A 24588-nucleotide genomic window follows, 5' to 3' on the forward strand; every position below is an offset into this window, starting at 1 on the left:
TGTAGGAGGAGGCTACAGCAGGAATATAAAAAGAGTAAATTGTAATAAATAATAATATTAAAAAGGAAAAAATAAAAAATTTAAAAAGGGAACAAAAACAGTGAGATAGGAGAATAAGGTCCATGGATATACTGTATTTCATGAACACTATAATCAATAATATATTCTGTACTTGAAAATTGCTTAGAAATCATAATTTTATTACTCACAGTGAATAATTTTATGTGTGGTAACATAACTTAATCAGTATGTTTTACTCTTTCCAGTATGTATTCATGATCCCAGACATTATGCATTTATTTCTTTCAATTAATGCTAAATATATAAATAAATAAATCTTATAAATCTTATTAAGTAAACAAGCAAACAAAAAAGAAAATATGCATATCATTGATGAATAATAATTGGTAATTTCCTATATTAATAAAACACATTATTTACATATAGAATTAATAAAAGAAATATTTAAATGGTCAAATATAATAATAATAAACAAAAATAAAACATAACTTAAAAAATGAGATGTATATGTAGCAGCATTATCAACCTATACAGCTACAATTATATCTTTTCTTCAACTGAGCATGAAGTCATCAAAATAGACCATTTTTGCCATAACACTTCAACAAAATGTATGAGACAAGGTTCAGCAACTAAAAAAAAAAAAAACACTTTTAAAGTTACATGTAAATATGTGTTTTTAATCAAAGAATAATAACAAAAACAGTGTGAATTAGTTTAAATAAAATGAGAACCAAAGTACAACACAAAGAATTAAAATTCAGCTGAAACTACTTGGAAAAGGGTTTTTAGGATTTTTAGGATTCAGTCATATTAGGAAAATGAAAGCATAATTATACCTTATCTCTCCATTCATATAAAATTCTAAGAAAATTAAGTAATTTTCAACTTAAATTAATATATAAAACATTAAATAGTGGCAGAAAACTTCTGAAATTTGGCAATACATGTATACCGCAAAAAAATTAAAGCTAAATCTTCAACAGAAAATTGAAAACAAAATACTATTCTCTAAAGTATAAAATAACACAGAATTCACATACTACGAATAAAGGAATAAAGACAGGAATGCTCTTCCAGATTTGAGGAGATGGGTAGAACAAGAGGAAAATGTTTTCACCAGGACAGGGAAAGTTCCTTCGCCACATTAGCAGCGATGTAAGTATGCATTGGAAGTCAGAAACTCAAAACTCCCTGCTGAGGACAGAGGTAATGCAATTAGGGGCAGGGAGGAGATGAGGGAAGGAGGGTAGGATTGGGAGGGAATGAGGGAGCGGGCCTACAGCTGCAATTAGCTTCTGTACAAAACTAGTTTTTTGTTTTTGTTGTTTTTAAGCTCTGATAAAGAAAAGTTCAGAAATGCCATAAAAGTTCTATCAGCCATATCTGAATTACATCAGTACAGTTCTGTTCCTGAAAACAGGTGAAGTGGAAATCCTTCCCAATCACCTTTTATAACTACCCTGATTCCTCTTTTCTCTCAGTAATGTTTACACACCCTCAGTAGAATATTAGGAAATTGAAATCAGCTGTCAAAAAAGGGATCATGAATCGAGAGGGAAGATAATCCTGGAAATGCATTTTCCCCCCAAACCAATTAATGTAAATCACCTTATCAACAGAATAAGGGATGAGGCCTGTAAGACAACTTAGTTAGCACACATTCTGTACTAAAGGAAAACAAAACTATCAGGGTGTTAACATTTGACAGTAATGTAAATATGTGTGAGCAGCAATAATCTCTCTATTCTTTTAATAACATACAAGGTGCCTGGGATTTTTAGAGTGGTTTTATTTTATCATCTACTTGGTGCAACATAACATGTTCCGCCTCAGCAAGAGAATCTTTTCCTTGTAATTTGTGTTATTATCTCTTTCCAGAAACCGCTACTGTGAGTTCACTCTTAGTGAAACTGTTGACCTAGTTCCAGGGGAAGAATGCAGTCCTGAATTGAGGGTATGCTGTTTAATACTCACTGTGGTGGTTAGCCGTGACATGAAATGAGACTGGAGCAAGAAATGCTTAGGTATTTTTTGAGAGCATTTCCATAATGGTTAATCAGAGCAGGAGAAAGTCCTGGAATGTAACGGACACCCTCCCTTAGGCTGAGGACACACATAAAATGGGGGGGAAAAGAAGAAACACAAGAATGCAGATTTTTTTTTCTGTTTGTTTCCTCGTATCAGTGTTCTCTAATCTTCTTCCCTACCTCTCAGAGCCATGACAGATCAAAGTTAATGGAAGGGAGAGTTCAAATACATCTTTCCCCGTTGTGTCTGTAACTAAAAAGCTAACTAATATGCTTCCTCATTTCCAATTCCACAGCATTGGAACTAATATGCTGGCACTCCAGGTAAGACAAAACAAACCAAATTTGCTACTTAAACTCTTTCAAGTTTGAATGAATCTACTCCATCAGAAATGGAACAGAGGCAGAATTCTAATTCACTTCAATGGCTGCAAACTACGTATCTATTAAAAACAGCACGCATGTAGCTGATTTATCCACATTGCCTATGAATATTCAGGTCCTGAAGTAATGTCAGGCATTAGAACCTAAGAATTTTCAGAACTTTTTGTCACCACTATCCACTAACTTACCAACCAAATTGTTCCTGCAGTGATCACAGTTTTCTTCATTAAACAACCAATACCACACACACATACACACAAAACACACACACACACACACAAATAAACAATAACAAAAAAACCCTTGTAACCTGTCATAAGCAAATACACCTGGAGGATGTGAGTTTCTACTTATTGTTATTGCTTAACTCGTTAGCATCAAAAGGGACTATGCATTTTGGTGGAGTGTGTAGTTCTCTTGTCGGAAGTGGCCGGTCACAGTGGTTCAGCAGGACTGTTGTATGGCTTCCCTAGTATCAGCTTTGGTCCAGTTTCTAACTGTCATGCTTCTTCATGAGAGTCTTGTGCGGATCATTCAGTGGTTTTTATAAACTCATTCATTTCTTAAGCAAAGTATTAGGCAAGTCTACTAACCTCACCTGGCAGTGTTGGAGCACGCCTTTAATCCCAGCAATTGCGAAGCTGAGACAGGGGGATCTATGGGAGTTTGAGGCCAGCCTGGTCTACAGACAGAATTCCAGGACAGCCAGGGCTACCTTCTCAAAAACACAAAACAAAAGAAAACCACTGATCACAAAGAATTGTGAGAATTAAATGTGTTCATTGACAAAAAGAAGCTGAAAAAAAAATCCTTGTATCTAATAGTCATTCAACTTTAGCTACTGTGATCATCAAATTTTATTGTCAACTTGATTGTATCTGCAATCAGTTTTCTCTACCTGTGCGTGAGGGAGAATCCAGATTGGGTTAACTGATATGAGAAGACCTAAACTAAATATGTGTGCAACATTTCAAGGTCTAGGTTTTCAGCATGAATAGAAAAAATAAGAGAGCTGAGTCTTCCTTTTATCACGCTCTTCTTCCTGCCTACAGATGTCATATGATTAGCTCTTTGATGCTCTTGCCACATGCTTCCAATTATCTAATGAAAGCGTTCAAACTGTATGCTGAAATATACCCTTGCTCTTTCAGTTTCTTCTTAGGTATTTGGTCACAACAATACGAAACTAAGTAATACAGCCACAATTGTTTCACCTAGTCACTATGAATTTTAGACATTATAAATTATTTACTAAAAATAAATTTACGAAAGTATTCAAATACAGGATAATAACATAATAAAAGCTCCTTTTATAAATGTGTGGCTTTAAGCAATTATTAAGTAATAATATTCATCATTCTATTTCAGCTTACTTTGAAATTATTTGTATAATGAGTTTTAATCTACTCATCTACAATTTTGACCAAAATTAAGTTTTCATTTATGAACATCATGTATATATGAGACTATTTTTCACTAGATTAAAATATTCTAAAAGAAAAAGATCTTGTACAGGGCTTTCCTTAATGATAATCCTGTGCATAAAATTTTTACTTATTTAACAGTACTTCAACTTGAATCCAACAGAAACAAAGAAACAAAACAAATCATTTGGTTTGAATTTGGCTTACTCTTAACACTTTTTTTGCTTATTTTATTCATACAATGTCTATAACAATGTGTAGCTTAAAACATCATTAAAAGGATCAGCAATGTAACACCTAAATTATAATAATCTTCAAAAGGGAGAATGACCATGGACACATCCAATTAAACATACCTGATCTTTTTACAGGTATGGCCTGTGATTGAACAGGATGTGTTTGCCTTGGTTGGGGTCTGGGTTACAGTGGCGAAGGGAGAAGAGAGCAGAAGAGATGATCCGTGGGATCCACAGTGGGCATAGACATAAAGACAGAAAGCTGCAGCTGGCATCTGTTGAAACCCTAGGGGTGACCCTGACAACAGGGCCTGGTCTTTTGGCAGAAGTAATTCTGTGGTTGAGAAAGGAGTGTCCCCTTGAGTTGGGGACAGGAACACAGAGGTGGGAAGGGAAGGACAAAGGGGAATGATCAAATTTTCTGGTAGGTGTCTCCGGTGGTTAGGTAGGTCTTATCTTCCAGAGTTGGGCCTTTTCCTTATTCTTTAATGTTCATTTTTTGTTCCATAAATCAGAAACTGATGCAGCTGTATATATACTGTTTTTACAGTATATTTACAAAGAGAACAGCCCTAAACCTGGTATATTATTCTCCTCTTCCTAGAGCCCTTACCTTGAAAATAATCTCACCCAAAAGACTGTTCAGGCCTAGAACACTGTTAATAGCGTTTACTGGAACAACCTTTCACTGACTGAAAACATAAAAGGTTCCTGTCACCTCTCCTGCCAGCACAAACTTCTCATCCCAGCAGGACCCTCATCAACCTCATTTGATGTCCTTTGTATTTCTATTTCAACCTCAGGATATGTTTCAGCTTCCCCAAATGATCTTTTTGTCCCACTATGCTCATTTATTATTATTATTATTATTATTATTATTATTATCATTTATTACAATTTATTCAATTTGTATCCTGACTGTGGCCCCCTCCTTCATCTCCTTCCATTCCCTCTCTCCCTCCCTCTTCTCCCTGATGCCACTCCCCTAATCCACTGATAAGGGAGGTCCTCCTCCCCTTCTATTTGACCCTAGTCTATCAGGACTCATCAAGACTGGTTGCATTATCTTCCTCTGTAGTCTGGCAAGGCTGCACTCCCCAGGGAGAGATGATCAGATGTAGCCCATAGACTCATTATCCAGGTGGAATGCCTAGTAAGGTGAGCAGGGGCTTTCTCTGGCATGAACTCAGCAACAGGCTCTCTGGTCACCTCCCCCAAATAATCTTTTATCTGATTTTCTCTCTCTCTCTCTCTCTCTCTCTGTCTCTCTCTCTCTCTCCCCATATGTGTGTGCCCCTCCCTTTCCCTCTGTCTCTCTCTTTTTCTCTCTCTTGCTGACTCACTCTGCCCCCCCACAAAATAAAGAGTATAAAATAGCCAATGAGAATGGGATATATGAAATGAATCACCTAAATTGACAGTACTTTCAAATTTATTTTTATTTAAAGAATTTAATTATAAGCTATAAATTCATCATTTTGTGAATACATTCATTTTTACCAATACAAAAAGAAGACTATTTATTTTGAGGGACATTGGTAATATAAGTATGGCTTTGAGCATAGCAAGTAAGTGTATTATCACTCAGATATATCTTCCATAAAGAAAACTATTTCTATTTTTTAAATATGCCTACGTGTCTTAACTGTTTGCATGTCAGGACACCACTCATGGAAGCTAGAAGATGATTACTGGATACCTTGGAACTGTACTTAGACATGTTTGTGAGCTGCAAGTAGATGATGGGAATTGAATTTTGCTCCTCTGAAAAAGCATCAAGTCCTCTTAACTTATGGGCTACCTCTACAGCTCAAAGTCTACTACATGTCCTAATGCCTGCAGTGTCTATATAGAATAAAACAAATTAAAATTTCCTGGACATAGCCGTAAGAAAATATGTTTTCACTTTAAGGTTAGCTTCCTTGAATACAGAAGGTGAGATAAATAGGCTAACTTGTCTAATACACTTTTCTTTATAAAGTATTTTAATAGTTGACTCTAAACCAACATATTGTTCCAAACTGAATTTTAGCTCTATCCCAAGGTTCACATTTGCTGATCACTGACTCAGAGACTATTTTCCTTTCTAATCATGCTCTAGTTACTTTTTATATCTTCCTGGGATTTGTTCCAAGGAGATTTTTAGGAATTAAGCATTAAACCTGAAGCACTATTAGCTTACAGTTAATAAACTCACATATTCATTTTTTCCTTACTACACATCATTAAATTAAGACTACTTTCACTAAAGTCATTTATAGACATAGAAAAGTTAGAACAGTTCTAAGGTCGGAGCCTGGACAGAGAAGGATTGATTTTTGACATTGCTTAGGTGTTGCACAAAATCTTCTCTTCTGCACACTATATAGATCTAAAATATTTCTTTAATTTGAAATCTGGGTATAAAGTGAACTATTAAAAATCAGCCTAGAAGAATGGGGAAATGGCTCACTTTGCTGCTTACCTGTGAGGACTTGTATTTGAATCCCAGCACCAATGTAAAGCAGAGACTGAATTTCTGGGATTAATGGCCATTAAATCTAACCAAAATATCAAGACCCAAGTTTAGTAGTAGAGCCTACTTAAAGAATAAGGTAGAGAACAACAATTGAAGAACCTCATATTAACTTCTGGCCTCCACAGGTGCCAGCCCAGGTGAGCACATCCACAAACATACACCAATAAAATCCAGTCATCTATCTACATACAAAAATATACAGTACACGCATTTAAATTTACGGATAATGTATTAACATTGATTTTATGAAAATACGTACTTTAAACTCAAGTTTTATTTTACATTCATTGGCTTAATTTTTTTAACATTTCATGCTATGTTTATATCTGTGTAAGAAAGTCTAGAAATAGTTATTGTAATAAAAATATTATATCTACAAGAATTTAAATTTTTGTCAGTGATAATCATTACCATCTTCAGGGTCAACATAATTGATATCACCATCATCTTCACCATTCCTGTTTCTATTAACCCAATGGAAAATTTATAATGCTTCATAAATCTATTTAAAAGACTAACTATATGGGAACTATTAATATTTTATTAGCAACATAGCTTCAGCTATCTTTACAAAAATTTAATCTTAAGAGAAGTTTTGATGGATTTTCACCATTAAACAATAGAGAATATATCTATTTTCATTTTTCTGATACAGCTGGTAACCTTAGCCAGGCCACTAGATTCAGAAAGGAGCATTCCATCACATTTGATGGGAATAACTCATTAAATACTGTAGAGAGATGACTTTGATGATACTTCCATTAATTGAAGGTTACCATAACAACTGAAAGTCTACATTCAGCACATCATAGTAACAAAGAGAACTCACTGTCCTGTATCACCTTTATTATAATTCTTAAGACCCTCATATATATGGCATGCCCAATTTATCTCAAGATGAAATGAACATGATGGAAATACAAATATAGGGATATGATCATTGATGTTTGAAAAAGACATTGAAAGTTAAGTCGTGTGTTGTTCCTGAATATCAAAGAAATAACCTATTGTTTTCAGATACATATTTGGATCCAGGCAATGTTCTTGTAGTTGAATATTTATGATATTTTCTGAATGCATCATTAATGAATGTCTTTTTCACACACCTGAAATATAAATATCAGATACTTGAAAGTAATATAATACTTGCAAGTTTGTTGAACCAGTATGTTAGAAAAAAATAAAATGTACAATAAGTTTTTATTTTATTTTATTAATTACACTTTATTCATTTTGTATCCCCCCATAAGCCCCTCCCTCCTCCCCTCCTAGTCCCACCCACCCTCCCCCTTCTTCAAGCATGGCCCTCCCCAAGAACACTGATAGGGGAGTTCTTCCTCTCCTTCCTTCTGATCTTAGTCTATCAGATCACATCAGGAGTGGCTGCATTGTCATCTTCTATGGCCTGATAAGGCTGCTCCTCCCTTAGGGGGAGGTGATCAAAGAGCAGGCCAATCAGATTATGTCAGAGGCAGTCCCTCTTCCCATTACTATGGAACCCACTTGGACACTAAACTGCCATGGGCTACATCTGTGCAGGGGTTCTAGGTTATCTCCATGTACTTGGTTGGAGTATGAGTCTCTGGGAAGACCCTTGTCTTCAAATTTTCTGGTTCTGTTGCTCTCCTTGTTTGGTTCCTGTCCTCTCCAGCTCTTACTATTTCCCACTTCTTACATAAGATTCCATGCACTCTGCCCAACAGTTGGCCATAAGTCTCAGCATCTGCTTTGATAGTCTGCAGGGCAGAGCCTTTCAGAGGCCCTCTGTGGCAGGTTTCTAGGTTGTTTCCTGTTTTCTTCTTCTGATGTCCATCCTCTTTGCCTTTTGGGATGGGAATTGAGCATTTTAGTCAGTGTCCTCTCTCTTAATTAGTTTCTTTAGATGTACAGATTTTAGTAGGTTTATCCTATATTACATGTCTATATGAGTGAGTATGTAGCCTGTGTGTCTTTCTGCTTCTGGGACATCTCACTCAGGATGATCCTTTCCAGTTCCCACCATTTACCTGCAAATTTCATGATTTCCTTATTTTTCAGTGCAGAGTAATACTCTGTTGTGTAGATGTACCACAATTTCTGCATCTATTCTTCGGTTGAGGGGCATCTGGGATGTTTCCAGCTTCTGGTTATTACAAATAAAGCTGCTACAAACATGATTAAGCAAATGTCCTTATTGGGTACTTGAGCATCTTTTGGATATATGCCTAGGAGTGGTATGGCTGGATCTTGAGGAAGCACTATTCCTAGTTGTCTGAGAAAGCACCAGACTAATTTCCAGAGTGGTTGTACAAGTTTACATTCCCACCAGCAGTGGACGAGGGTTCCCCTTTCTCCACAACCTCTCCAGCATGTGTTGTGACTTGAGTTTTTCATCTTGGCCACTCTGCTGGGTGTAAGGTGAAATCTCAGGGTCGTTTTGATTTGCATTTCCCTAATGGCTAATGATGTTGAGCATTTCTTTAAGTGTTTCTCTGCCATTTGGTATTCCTCTACAGAGAGTTCTCTGTTTAGCTCTGTTCCCCTTTTTTTAATTGGATTACTTGGTTTGCTGCTTTTCAGCTTCTTTAATTCTTTAAGTTTAATAATAAGTACAAAGAAGCAATTAATTCTGCAGAGGGAACTAAAGATAGGCTGCATGGTAGCAGGGGCAATGGGAGTAGGTGTGCTTTCTGTAATCAGCTATCCTGAGAACACATAACACAATACATCTATCCAGGTATCAACTAGAAAAAGTTAATCTAAAGCCAGATGCCTTCTAAAGCTTGGATCAGGATGACCCTCGACTCTTTTTGAGGTCTTCTCCCTTATCTGTAGGACTTGTAATTTTATTTTAATAAAAATCTAGAAAACAAGGAAAGGAGGTATTTTTCACTCAAAAAATTCACTATCTAATGTCCTAGTCTCCTATTGTTGTGATATCCACTTAGGTTGAAATTTATTAATATTGGAAGATTCTGGTTAGGTATACCAAAGCAGGGACTGGATACAAAATTAATTCAAAAAATTCAATAGCCTTCCTGTATACAAAAAATAATATTAATAATAAAAAGAAAGAAAAAAGGGCTAAGAAAGAAACTAGGGAAACAAACAATAAATAATAAATAAAAGATAAACATTAGCCACATATAATATAATAGCCACAGATAGCATAAATACCTTGGTGTAACTCTAACCAAGCAAGTGAAAGCCCTTAATGGGTGAAAAAAAAAAAAAAAAAAACCTTCAAGTCTCTGAAGAAGAACTTAAATAAAATATCAGAAGTTTATTTAAAAACAAAGATATCAGAAGATGAAAAGATATCACATCCTCATGGATCAGTAGGATTAAAATGGCATAAATGGCCATCCTACCAAAAGCAATCTACAGATTCAGTGCAATTTCCATTAAAATACCAACATAATTCTTTAAAGAACTTGGAAGAGTAAATTCTCAACTTCATATGAAAAAACAAAAAAACCCAGAACAGGTAAAACCATCCTGTACAATAAAAGAATTTCTGGCTTTATCTCCATTCCTGATTTCAAGTTTTACTATAGAGCAACAATAATAAAAATGTCATGGTACTGGCATATAAACAGACTGGATGATCAATGGAATTGAAGAGAAGATCCAGAAATAAATGCATAAAACTATGGACATGTGATTTTAGACAAAGATGCCAAAATCATACAATGGAAAAAAAGAGCATCTTCAACAAATGGTGCTAGTCTAACTGGGTGTCTATATCAAAAAAAAAAAAAAAAAAAAATCAGAGAGATCTGTATTAATCACCTACACAAAAGTAAAGCACTAGTGAATCAAAGTCCTCAACATAAAATCAGACACAGTAAATCTGTTAGAAAAAAAAAAAACAGCAAAGAATCTTTAATGCATTGGCACAAGAAACAACTTCCTAAACAGAAAACCAAGATCTCAGGCTCTAAGATCAATAAATGGAAGCTCATGAAATTGAAAAGTTTCTGTAAAGCAAAGGACATTGTCAACAAAACAAAATGACAGACTACAGATGCGTAAGGATCTTCACCAAGCCTGAGAGAAGGTTAATATCTATAATATATAGAGAACTCAAGAAATTAAATACCAACAAAACAAATAATCCAATTAAAAATAAGGTAAAACGTTGAAGAGAATTCTCAACAGAGGAATATAGGCAGAGATTCACTTAAAGAAATAAAATCATGAAATTTGCAGGCAAATGGTAGGATCTAGAAAATATCATCCTGAGTGAGGTATCCCAGAAGAAGGGTATATACTCCCTTATAAGTCGATATTATACCTATAATATATGATAAACATACTAAAATCTGTGCACCTAGAGAACCTAAGCAAGAAGGAGGACCCTGGGTAAGATGATCAATCTTCACTTAGAAAGACAAATGGAATGGACATTGGAAGAAGGAGAAAAAAAGAAACAGGTCAGGAGCCTACCACAGAGGGCCTCTGAAAGACTCTACTCAGCAGTATATCAAAGCAGATGCTGAGAATGATAACCAAACTTTGGGCAGAGTGCAGGGAATCCTATGAAAGAAGAGGAAGATATTAAGACCTGGAGAAGTCAGGAGCTCCACAAGCAGAGCAACAGAACCAAGAAATCTGGGCACAGGTATTTTCTGAGACTGATACTCCAACCAAAGACTATTCATGGATACAACCTAGAATCCCTGTTCAGATGTAGCCCATGGCAGCTCAGTCTCCAAGTGGTTTTCCTTAGTAAGGGGAACAGGGACTGTCTCTAACATGAACCCAGTGTAGGGTGCTTTGACCACCCCCTCCCCAAGGTAACAACAGCTTTGCCAGGCCACAGAGGAGAACAAGTCAGCCAGTCCTAATGAGACCAGATAAGCTAGGGTCAGATGGAAGGAGAAGACAACCTCACTATCATTGGTCTTGGAGAGGGGCATGGGAGGAGGTGAGTGAGTGAGGGTGGGATTGGGAGGGAATGCAGGAGAGGGCTACATCTGGGATACAAAGTGAATAAACTGTAATTAATATAAAAAATAAAATTTTAATTGAAAAAAGAAATGCTGAATGTCCTTAATCATTAAGGAAATGCAAATCAAAACCACCTTGAGATTTAACCTTACACCCCTCAGAAAGTTTAAGATCAAAACTCAAGTGGCAACACATGCTGGAGAGGATGTGGAGAAAGGGAAACCATCTCCATTGTTTTGGGGAATGTAAATTTGTACAGCCACGTTGGAAATTAATGTGATGCTTTCTGAGAAAACTGGGAATATTGCTACCTCAAGACTCAACTATACTACTCCTGGGCATATATCCAAAAGATGCTCAACCATACAGGAACATTTGCTCAACTGTGTTCACAGCAGCTTTATTTGGAATAGCCAGAATCTGCAAACAACCTAGATGACCCTCAACTGAAGAATGGGTACAGAAATTGCAGTACATTTACACAATGGAATACTACTCAGTTATTAAAAAATGGAAATAATGAAATTTGCATGCAAACAATAGAACTAGAAAAAAAATCACCCTGAGTTTGGTAACTGAGAAGCAGAAAGACAAGCATGGTATATACTCACTTATAAGTGGATATTAGCCATATAATATAGGATAACCATAGTAAAATTTACAGACTTATAGAAAGCTAAACAGCAAGGAGGTCCCTAGGAAAGATGTGTAAATCTCATCCAGAAACGAAATCAGGAGGACACTGGAAGTGGTAAAAGAGAGGCAACAGAATTACCCTTTTACAACCGCAGATGTCCTCTAAAAGACTCCACCAGCAGGGTTTCCAAGCAGATGCAGAGACTCACAGCCAAACTTTGGACAGAGCTCAGGGAGTCTTATGAAAGAAAGGGAATATAGAAAGACCTGGAGGGGACAGGAGCCCCACAAGGATACCTACAAAGCTGGAAAATAAAAATAAAAAAAAAAGCTGGGCTCAGGATGGACTGCAGAGACTGCTGCATAAACCAAAGACCAGGCATAAAGAGGACTTAGCCCCCCTACTCAGTTGTATCCCATAGACATTTCAATCTCAATGGGGTTCCCTACTAAGGGGAGAAGAGACAGTCTCTGACATGAACTCATTTGCCTGTTCCTTTATCACTTCTTCCTGGTGGTGTGACCTAGCAAGCCCCCAGAGGAAGAGGATCCAGGCAGTACTGATGGGACCTGATAGGCTAGGGTCAGACAGTAGGGGAGGAGGACCTCCCCTATCATTAGACTAAGAAAGAGGGGTTGAAGACAAAGAGGAGGGCTGTTAGGATCAGGAGGAAATGAGGGAGGGAATACAACCGGGATACAAGGTACATTGGAAATCATAAACGTCATAATAATATAATATAATATGAAGTTCAATCTAAAGCTCATAAACTCATGAAAAAATTAGTCATAGGTAATTAAGCAAAAACTAGTTACTCCAGCATAGTGATAATTGCAAACAAAACAGGCTAAATGTTAAATATAGGAAGAAAAAAAAAAAACACTGAATCATCTGAAAATGTACTGTTTTATATTCAGCATATATTCATGATTAACAAAAAATAGTGATGAAAAACATTTATTCTATTATTATACTATCTTATAGAATAATAACTACAAATGTTGTTTTTATTTTCTATAATGAAGAGAAGAAATGAGAGCCTTTCCCATGACTTTCTAGGAACTCCCACTGGAAGGTTCAACTAAGCTGTTGTGGCCTGAACTCCAGACAAAACTGATTGATTCAAAGTGGTTTCTCTTGACTTCTGACTGAATTGCTCTGCCTGGCCTCAAACTTATTCTGGCAATATGTTTTAATCTTCTGGATTTTTTTCACTCTCTGGCTCTCTCTGTCTTCATCTGTGTCTAGCTTGTTTTTTCTGATACCTGGTCCTTTATAATTGTCCCAGTTAAAAAGAGCTCTCAGTTAAAAAATAAAACAAAACCCAAAACTCACCTTCCTTTGCCTGTAGTGATCCCAAGTAGCCTCTCTTTTTTTGTCTTCTATTTGTGAGAGTTGGGACTCAATTTGTCAAAGATTTCTCTGATTTGTCACTTTTTTTTCTTGTTAACTAGATATCACTTTCAAACATGGCTGCTTCCTTCTTTAAACTAACCTTACCTTCACTGTTTGGGATTAACAATGTGTATTAAAGGTGTGTCTGTATTCAAGCCAAATCATACTATAATTCAGAATGTGTGAATGTTATCCCTTGACAGAATAGTCTTGTTTCTGGATTAAAATTCCTGTGCAAATAATATCAATGATGATACAACACATTACTCAACTACTAGCTGCCAGTATCTTGGTTCAAAGCCAAGAAAGTTAGGTCCACCCAGAAATATTCCACATAAAACCATAGTCATCTACTAAAAGTGAAAGGATGATGAATGGGTGGATAAGGAACTTTCACATATCAGTGTTTATAAGATATAGTAAAGCCACATGCACACTCTACATTCATGCCAATTTGACATAAGCTAGAGTTACTTTGGAAAAAAAATAAGCCTGAGAACCATATCCTTCACCAAACCAATGAATGACTGGCCTGTGAGCAAGACTGTGATGTACTGTTTTTACTGATGATTGATGTAGGAGAACTCAGCTCATTACAGGTAGCACCACCCCAGTCTGGTGGTTCTAGGTGCTAACAAGCCATGAAGAGAAAAACAGTATGGAGCATTCCTCAATGTATTCTGCTTCAGTTTACTCCTCCAATTTTTCTCTTAATTTCTTTGATGATAGACTGTGATAGAAGCTGAAGTACACCCTTTCCCTTCCCGAGTCTCATCACAGCAATAGAAACCTAATTAAAATATTAAGTCATTAACAGAGCAAATAATCAAAGTACAAACCTGCCTAGAAAAAAGGCAATAGGCTACACTGTTACTACATAAAAATAGTGTCTCATTTAAAAGGTAAAATTATAAATTATAGAAAATAATTCCACTGATTTTACTTATTTGACCTTTGTTGCTTTAAAAAAAACTTATATTCTTTTTTTTTCTGATTTCTACATATTGACTGACCTTTCAGTATGATTTTATACTATGTATTCATTGAGCAAAATACTATTAATTTGTTTCCCCCAATTTTCCAATATGTCAGTTTGAATAACATAAGTCTATCATAGAATAAGAATTTTAGTCTATATGTTACATAGCAAAGGCCTCTTAAGAGTCTTCTCCTCACACTAATGATATAACTATTGTAGAAGAGAAAGATAAGCTTTTCCATTCCTTACTTTTTATATGAGATTTATGATAGATAAAGGAAACCAGTTACTACAAAAGCCCATCAACAATTGTAATATATGGATATGAATCATATATTTTATATTCTTTATATGAGCATTGAGTAACTACACAAGAATGAAGTCTGTAGAATGAAGTCTAAAGTCAAAAGAATCCTGTTATATATTTTAGAGAAAGAATAATAATTTTTTAAAGGAATGACAAGATAATAAAAATCTGGATTATACAATTACCTTTCATATGTGTCACTAAATGATGTAAAGTGGAGCTAAAAGCTAGGGAAAGTTAGGACTACTTTAATGAATTTGTGTATTCAGTTTTAAAGCAATCCCATTTACTTGCAACACTCTCAAGGGAATGCTTATGGCTTGAAGCATTTATAAACATACTCACAAATGTAGCTCTTACTAAGGTTATATTTCCTTAAGTGATTAAATTTAGAGTAATTTATGTATCAACTTCATATATTTAAGGGATCCTTCCAACACCTAGTATCATTCATTTTGCTTAGTCATCCTGTATAATCATCCAGTGCCTTAAGATCCTACTTTAAAATCAGTTATGCTTTTGATCCGTTAATAATACATCAAAGAATTTTCTTGGCATCATTTATTCCTTCTCTCATGCATTTTGCAGAGATGTAATCGGAATTAAATAATTTTTCTGTTCATAAAGGAAGTTTTGCGAATTTTATTTGCAGTATTTTCTTACTGTTTCCATTTCTCTATGTACATTACTCATGTTCCCTTTCCAAAGCCTATTCTTTTTTCGTATAGATTGTATTAGTCTGTTCTCCTTAGAGACAAATATGGAGACTGGGTGGATAGGAGGCTGGCTGGAGAGGTGCGTTCAGATTGTGAACTGATTCAATTAATTAATGGAATTAAATGGAAATGATTCTACATGACCAAAGATCCGTGACTAAATCATCCAACCTGGGAAAAGCAGCTTGATTGGCACACTTTCTCTGGTCCCTGTCCATTTCCCAGGACCAGCAACTAACAGGGAATAGCAGGTGAAAACCTTTCCCCAGCTCGTGACCTGCTAGAGCCCAGCTGTAGAGGCTTGCAGGCACGATCTTCCTAGGGCCATCTGTGCTAAACCCTCCTATGAGGGTAGCCATATTTCAGACCAGGTCACCAAATGGAAACAACAGCATCACCAGCACCATCTTCTGGGCCTGCTCCATTTCCTGGGCCACAATGCCACCTGCATTCTTGGAGACAGACAACCATCTGGAAACAGCAGCCGTCAGGAAGCTGCAGCAACCAACACCCCATCAAGGATCAACAGCATCCTTGTGTCCCATTTCCTGATCTCCAACCCACCTAAAATCTCAGAGACCGGAAGCCATCAGAGACTACAAGTTCTCCCTGCATCCCTTGATATGTGCTATCACCCAGGAAAGCCAGGTGACTACTACCATCCGTGACCAACAGCTAATTTTATAGTCCTAGAGGCCAATTAACATTAGACACCTGCAGGTTTTCTAAAACCAGGGACAACCAAATAGCTAGAGGCCAGCATAAGAACACAAGCAACAATTCCCAGGGCCGAATGACACCACTGAAAATCAACTATTCTACCACAGCAATCCCTAGGGATACTATTACTCCTGAAGCACAGAAAACAATCTTAAATCTGAGGTCACAAAAATGATAGAGGTCTTGAAAAAGAAAAATAAATCCCTCAAGGAAATACAGAAAACTACAATAAAGACAGAAGGAAATTAATAAAACTGTTCAAACTGAAAAATGGAAGTAGAATCAGTAAAGAAAACACAATTTGAGGCAATCATGGAGATGGAAAACCTAGGAAAGAAAATGGGAACTACAGACACGAACATCACTAACAGCATAGAAGAGAAAGAAGAGAGAATCTCATGTGTAGAAGATATGATTGAAGAAATTGATATCAAAGAAAATGTTAAATATAAAAAGATCCTGTGACAGACACTGTGAAAAGACGAAACCTACAAATAACAGGAATGGAAGAAGGAGAAAACTCCCAGCTGCCAGGTCCAGAAAATATTTTCAACAAAATCATAGAAGAAAACTTCCCCAACCTAAAGAAAAAGATACCTATAAATATCAAGAAGATTACAAAACACCAAATAGATTAGACCAGAAAAGAAAATCCTCTTAACATATAACAATCAAAACACTAAATGTACAGAACAAAGAAAGAATAATACAAGCTGCAAAAGAAAAACACCAAGTCTCATAGAAAGGCAAACCAATGGCAACCTGACTTCTCTCAAGAAACTATGAAAGCCAGAAGGCTTAGGCAGATATCTTACATACACTATGAAACCACAGATGTCATCCCCAACTACTGTACCCAGCAAAACTTTTAATCACCATAGAGAGAGAAAACAAGATATTCCATGACACAAACAAATTTAATCCGTACTTAAAAACATATCCAGACCTACAGAACATACTAAAAGAAAAACTTCAACCCAAGGAGGCTTTAACTACACCCAGGAAATCATAGGAAATAAATATCCCTACATCAACAAAATCAAGTGAAAGGAAGCACTCTATCTATCTATCTATCTATCTCCAACTGCTAATATTAAATATCAGGAATTAACAACCACTGGCCATTAATCTCTCTCAACATCAATGGACTCAACTCCCCAATGAAAAGACACATGCAAGTAGAATTGATGTGAAAACAGGGTCCATAAATCCAAGACAAACAAGGAACACACCTCAACAATAAAGACAGGAATTACCTCAGAGAAAAGGGATGGAAATTTTTTCCAAGCAAATGGATCCAAGAAGCAAGCTGGAGTAGCCATTCTAGTATCTAATAAAATAGATGTTCAATAAAAATTAATCAAAAGAGATGAAAAATGACATTCTATAGTCATCAAAAGAAAAAAAATCCAAGACGACAACTCAGTTATGAACATCTGTGCCTCAAATGAAAAAGAACCCACATTAGTAAAAGAAACATTACTAAAGTTTAAATCACACATCAAATCTCATCCATTAAAAATGGGAGACTTCAACTACCCACTCTCATCAGTGGACAGATCATCAAGACATAAACTAAACAGAGAAATAATGAAACTAACAGACATCATGAATGAAATGAATCTAACAGATACCTACAGAACATTTCACCCAAACACAAAAGAACATACATTCTTCGACACCTCTGAGAACATTTCTTCAAAAATGACCATATGCCTGGTCACAAAGCAAGCCTCAACAGATACAAGAAGATTGAAACAACCTTTGTATCTTATCAGACCACCATGGACTAAGCTGGGACTCAGCAACAACAGAAACAATAAAAAGCCTATTAACACATGGAAACTGAGCACCTCCCTACTCACCTTCCTACCACTGGGGCAGGAAAGAAATAAAGAAAAATATGTAAAACTTTCTAGAATTCAAAGAAAATTAAGTCACAACGTACTAAAACTTATGGGACACAATGAAAGAAGTGCTAAGGGGAAAGTTCATACACTAAGTGCCCTCATAAATAAATTGAAGAGTTCTCATACTAGTAATTTAAAAGCATGCCTAAAAGCTCTAGCACAAAAATAAGCAAACACCCAAGAGGAGTAGATGGCAGAAAATAATCAAACACAGGGCTGAACTCAAAAAATTGGAAACAAAGAGAACATACAAAGAAGAAACAAAAGCAAGAGATAGTTCTTTGAGAAACATCAACAAGATTGAAGAACCCCTAGTCAAACTAGCTCAAAGGCAGAATGACAGTATACGAATTAACAAAATCAGAAATGAATGGGGTGGGGGGAGGGGAGGGAGATAACAACAGACACTGAGGAAATTCAAAGAATCATGAAGTCTTGCTTTAAAAGACTTTAGTCCACCACAACCGGACAAACCCACTAAAACCTGTGCATCTAAAGAAACTAAGCAAGAGAGAAGACCCTAACGAAAATGTCCAATCCCCATCCAGAAAGGCAAAGAGGATGGACATCAGAAGAAGAAGAAAACAGGAAACAACCTAGGAACCTGCTACAGAGGGCCTCTGAAAGCCAGAAGAAGAAAACAGGAAACAACCTAGGAAACTGTCACAGAGGGCCTCTGAAAGCTCTGCCCTGCAGACTATCAAAGCAGATGCTGAGCCTGCTGGCCAATTGTTGGCCAGAGTGAATGGAATTTTATGTAAGAAGTGGGAAATAGTAAGAGCTGGAGAGGACAGGGTCTCCACAAAGAGAGCAACAGAACAAGAAAATTTGAACACAGGGAACTTCCCAGAGACTCATACTCCAACCAAGGACTATTCATGGAGATAACCCAGAACCCCTGCACAGATGTAGCCCAGGGCAGTTCACAGTCCAATTGGGTTACATAGTAATGTGAAGAGGGACTGCCTCTGACATAATCTGATTGGCCTGCTCTTTGACCACCTCCCCCTGAGGGGGGAGCAGCCTTACCAGGCCACAGTAGAGGACAATGCAGCCACTTTTGATGTGAACTGATAGACTAAGATCAGAAAGGAGAGGAGAACCTCCCCTATCAGTGGACTTGGGGAGGGGCATGCATGCAGAAAGGGGAGGGAGGGTGGTATTGGGAGGGGAGGAGGGAGGGGCTTATGGGGGATACAAAATGAATAAAGTGTAATTAATAAATAAAAAAATATATATAAAGAAAAAAAATACTTTAGTCCACAAAATTGGAAAACCTAAAGGAAATGGATAATTTTCTCAATAGATTTCTCGTACCAAAGCCAAATCAATACCAGGTAAACAGTTTAAAGAGTCCTATTACACCTTAGAAAATAGGAGCAGTCATCAAAATTCTAAAAAAGGACTGGGTCAGATTTGTTTTAACTTAAAATTCTACCAGACTTTCAGAGAAAAGCTAACACCAATACTCCTCAAACTATTCCACAAAGTAAAAACAGAAAACCACATTGCCAAATTCATTTTATGAAGCCACAGTCACCCTGAAAACTAGAGCACATAAAGACTCAACAAAAAGAATTTCAGAACAATCTCCCTCATGAACATTGATGCAAAAATACTCAATAAAATACCAATAGACTCCCCAAATACATCATTCACCATGATAAAGTAGGTTCATCCAAGGGATGCAGGGATGGTTCAATATACAAAAATCCAACAATGTAATACACCTAATAAGCAAGCTGGTAGAAACAAATGAAATGATCATCTCATTAGATGCACAAAAAGCCTTCAACAAGTTCCAATACCCCTCCATGATAAAAGTCTTGGAACAATCAGGGCTACACGGCCATACCTAAACATGGCCATACCTAAATATAGTAAAAGCAATATACAGCAAGTCGATAACTCACATCAAATTAAATGGAAAGAAAAAAATCAAAACAATTAAATTCAAGGAAAAGACAAAGCTGCCCACTCTCTCCATATCTCTTCAATATGATACTTGAAGTTCTAGCTAGAACAGAAAAGTAAAGGGGGCTAGGGGATACATATTGGAAAGGAAGAAGTCGAAGTATCACTATTTGCAGATGATATGATAGTATACATAAGTGACCCTAAAAATTTACCAAGGAACTCCTGAAGTTGATAAACTTCAGTAAAGTTCCTGGATACAAAATTAAATGAAAAAAAAAATTAGTAGCTCTCCTGTATATGTGACAAATGGGCTGAGAAAAAGATTAGGGAAATAACACCCTTTACAATAGCCACAGAAAATTATCTTGATTTAACTCTAAACAAGCAAGTGAAAGACATATATAACAAATAGTTCAAGTCTCTGAAGAAAGAAATTATAGAAGGTATCAAAAGATGGAAATATCTCTCATGCTCATGGATCAGTAAGATTAACATAGTAAAAATGTCCATGTTACCCAAATCAATCTACAGCTTCATTGCAATTTCCATTACAATACTAAGACAATTTTATAAAGACCTTAAGAGAAAAATTCTCATTTTCATATTGAAAAACAAAAAAAGCCCAAAATAGCTAAAAAAAAAAAAATCCTATATAATTAAGGATCTTTAAGAGGTATCTCCACCTTGATCTCAAACTGCAATATAGAACAACAGTAATGAGAACTGCACAGTTCTGGGATAGAAACAGACTGGTGGCTCAATGGAATGAATCTAGATATAAAACCACACATGTATGGACACTTGAATTTTGAGAAAGGAGCCAAAACCATACAACAGAAAAAAGATGTCTGCATGTCAAAAAATGAAAATAGATCCATATTTACCACCCTGCATAAAAGTAAAGTCCAAATGGATCTAAGACCTCAACATAAAACCAGAAACACTAAACCAGTTAGAAAAAAACTGACTAAAACCTGTGCATCTAAAGAATCTAAGCAAGAGAGAGGACCCTAACGAAAATGTCCAATCCCCATCCAGAAAGGCAAAGAGGATGGACATCAGAAGAAGAAGAAAACAGGAAACAACCTAGGAACCTACCACAGAGGGCCTCTGAAAGCCTCTGCCCTACAGACTGTCAAAGCAGATGCTGAGCCTGATGGGCAACTGTTGGGCAGAGTGAATGGAATTTTATGTAAGAACTGGGAAATAGTAAGAGCTGGAGAGGACAGGGTCTCCACAAGGAGAGCAACAGAACAAGAAAATTTGAACACAGGGAACTTCCCAGAGACTCATACTCCAACCAAGGACTATTCATAGAGATAACCCAGAACCCCTGCACAGATGTAGCCCAGGGCAGTTCAGAGTCCAATTAGGTTACATAGTAATGTGAAGAGGGACTGCCTCTGACATAATCTGATTGGCCTGCTCTTTGATCACCTCCCCCTGAGGGGGGAGCAGCCTTACCAGGCCATAGTAGAGGACAATGCAGCCACTTTTGATGTGAACTGATAGACTAAGATCAGAAAGGAGAGGAGAACCTCCCCTATCAGTGGACTTGGGGAGTGGCATGCATGCAGAGGGAGGAGGGAGGGTGGTATTGGGAGGGGAGGAGGGAGGGGCTTATAGGGGGATGCAGAATGAATAAAGTGTAATTGATGAAAAATAAAAAAAAATTAAATAAAAAAAGTGGGGAAGCTCCTTGAGAATTCATTGGCACAGGAGACAACTTCCTGAAGAGAACACCAACAGCTCAGCTTCTAAATCAACAATTACTAAATGAGACCTCATGAAACTGAAAAACTTCTGTAAAGCAAAGGACATTGTTAATAGAACAAAATGACAACCTATAGACTGGAAAAAGATTGTCACCAACTCTACATCTGACAGATCTAATATATGTAAAGAACTCAAGAAGTTAAACAGCAACAAACAAAATAATACAAAAAAAAATTGGAGGGGGGGCTGGAGCGGTGGCTCAGCAATTGGCTGTTCTTCCAAAGGTCCTGAGTTCAATTCCCAGTCAACTACATGGTGGCTCATAACCACCTGTAGTGCGAACTGGTGCTCTCATCTGGTGTGCACCTACACATGTAGGTGGAATGCTGAATAATAAAACTTTTCTTTTTAAATGGGTACCTAAACAGAGAATTCTTGACAGAGAAATATGGAATGGTGGGCAGAAGCACTTAAAGAAGTGCTCCATATCCTTTATTCATCAGGGAAATGCAAATCAAAATGACGCTGATATTCCATCTTACACCTATCAGACTGGCTAAAATCAACAACTCAAGTGACAGCACATGATGGTGAGGTTGTTTAGAAAGGGGAGCTCTCCTCCATTGCTGGTCTGAATACAAACTTGTACAACCACTTTGAAGATCAATCTGGTGCTTTCTCAGAAAATTGGGAAGAGCTCTACCCCAAAACCCAGATAAAACACTACTGGGTAAATATCCAAACTATGCTCCACCATACGGACAACAAGGACACTTGCTCAGCTACGTTCATTGTGGCTCTATTTGTAATAGGCAGAAACTGGAAACAACTCATATGTCCCTCAACCAAAGAAAGGATAAAGAAAGTATGGTATATCTACACAATATAGTACTATTTATCTATTAAAAGCAAGATGATGAAAACTGCAGGCAATCTGATAGATTTGGAAAAGATCATCTTTAGTGAGTCAACCCAGACCCAGAAAGATATGCATGATATATACTCACTTATAAGCAAATTTTAGCCTTAGCTGTATAATAGAGGATAAGCATACTACAATCCCCAATCCTAAAGAAGCTAAGTAACAAGAAGCATCCCAGGGAGGCACGCTTAATACTCATTCAGAAAGGCAAATAGAACAAACACCAGAAGCAGTTGAATAAAGGGAACAGGACAGGAGACAAGCCTAACATAAATGTCCTCTGAAGGGCTCCACCCACCAAGGGATGGAAACGGATGCTGAGACTCACAGCCAGACTTTGGACAGAGAATAGGAAGACTTACAGAAGAGTCGGGGAAGAGAGGGACCCTGAGGGGACAGGAGCTCCACGAGGAGACAAACAGAGCCAACAAATCTGGGCCGGGGTAGCCTGTGGAGACTGATACACAAACCAAGGCATAAAGAGGACCTGGCTGTCTGAGAAAAAGGTATCAGACGGGTCTGATGCTCTTTGGGTGGATGACACCTAAATGAACATCAGTACAAAGTCCCAATTTATTTCTAATATCAGAGATCAGACCTCTACTCTTGCCTGATGCGTCTAAAACAAAAAGGGGGAACTGTAGAGAGCTGCGGAATGCTATGCCTTAAAGATGGAGCTGGTTTCTGCCTTCCACCTTCCCGATGGTGAGTGCTCTCTGTCACGAACAATTCCACATTTGGCTAAGGCTGAGGATCTGGCTTGCTTCCATGTATGTGGACCTATCTGCATTGCCCACGTGGTATGCCTGGGTTGGCTACCCAGAGGCTATTTAAGCTGTGGACTGGCTTTCTCCAGGGTCCGAGGATTGTTCAAGGTTCCTGAATAAACTGCATTGAAAAAAAAAGAGGACCTGGCTGCCTGCTCAGATGTAGCCAATAGGCAGCTCAGTCTCCTTTTGTTTTGCTTAGTAAGGGGAGGAGGGACTGTCTCTGACATGGACTCTGTTGCCTGTTTCTCAGTTGCCTGTTTTCGTGGTCCCATGCCAGGCTTGTCTTGCCACAGAGGAAGAGGATGAAGCCAGTCCTGGTGAGACTTGATAGGCTGTGGTTAGTTGATAGGAAAGGAGGGTTCTCCTTTCTGGGGACTAGGGAGGAGGATAGAAAACAAGAGGGAAGGAAGGAGGAACAGGATGAGATGAGGGAGGGGGCTAAGATCAGGATATAAAGTGAACAAATTAAAAAAAATAAATTTAAATAAATAGGCAAATATGGATATGTAAGATATGAATTACTATGAAATTTCACATGGTTACAGGAGTAATTACTGTAACTTGCTTTCTAGACCCTTGAAGATGAAGAAATTTGCTTGTTTGATTCAGCCTTCCTTTGAAATCTAAGAACCAAGGATGCCAAATTTATATCAGTCATATACTATGGACCCAATAACCAGAATACTAGCATATAAACAGGAGAAATTAGGTGTCTGAGAACAGGAAAATATGGGTGGCCAAGCTCCAAGTCAGTTAATTCAAACATACTCTATGTTTTTATTTTATCCTACGTCTCATGATCAGATTATGCAAACAGGTGTTTGAAAGGATGACCTCTAAATTTTTATTCTATGCCACTTCACAATTTATTAGGTTAACAAACATACTTGGAAAAGCCTGTCTTCTGTACTGAACACTCTCTCCAATGTCCACCTATACCGGGAAACATGACAGCCTTAGCCGACTATATATAACAACCTATGTTTGTTTTATTTTAATCCACCCATGTTGACACATAAAAAAATAACCACACAGAACTTAAAACTTAATCAAA

The sequence above is a fragment of the Meriones unguiculatus genome, chromosome 20 (assembly GCF_030254825.1).
Source record: "Meriones unguiculatus strain TT.TT164.6M chromosome 20, Bangor_MerUng_6.1, whole genome shotgun sequence".
Lineage (NCBI taxonomy): Eukaryota > Metazoa > Chordata > Mammalia > Rodentia > Muridae > Meriones > Meriones unguiculatus.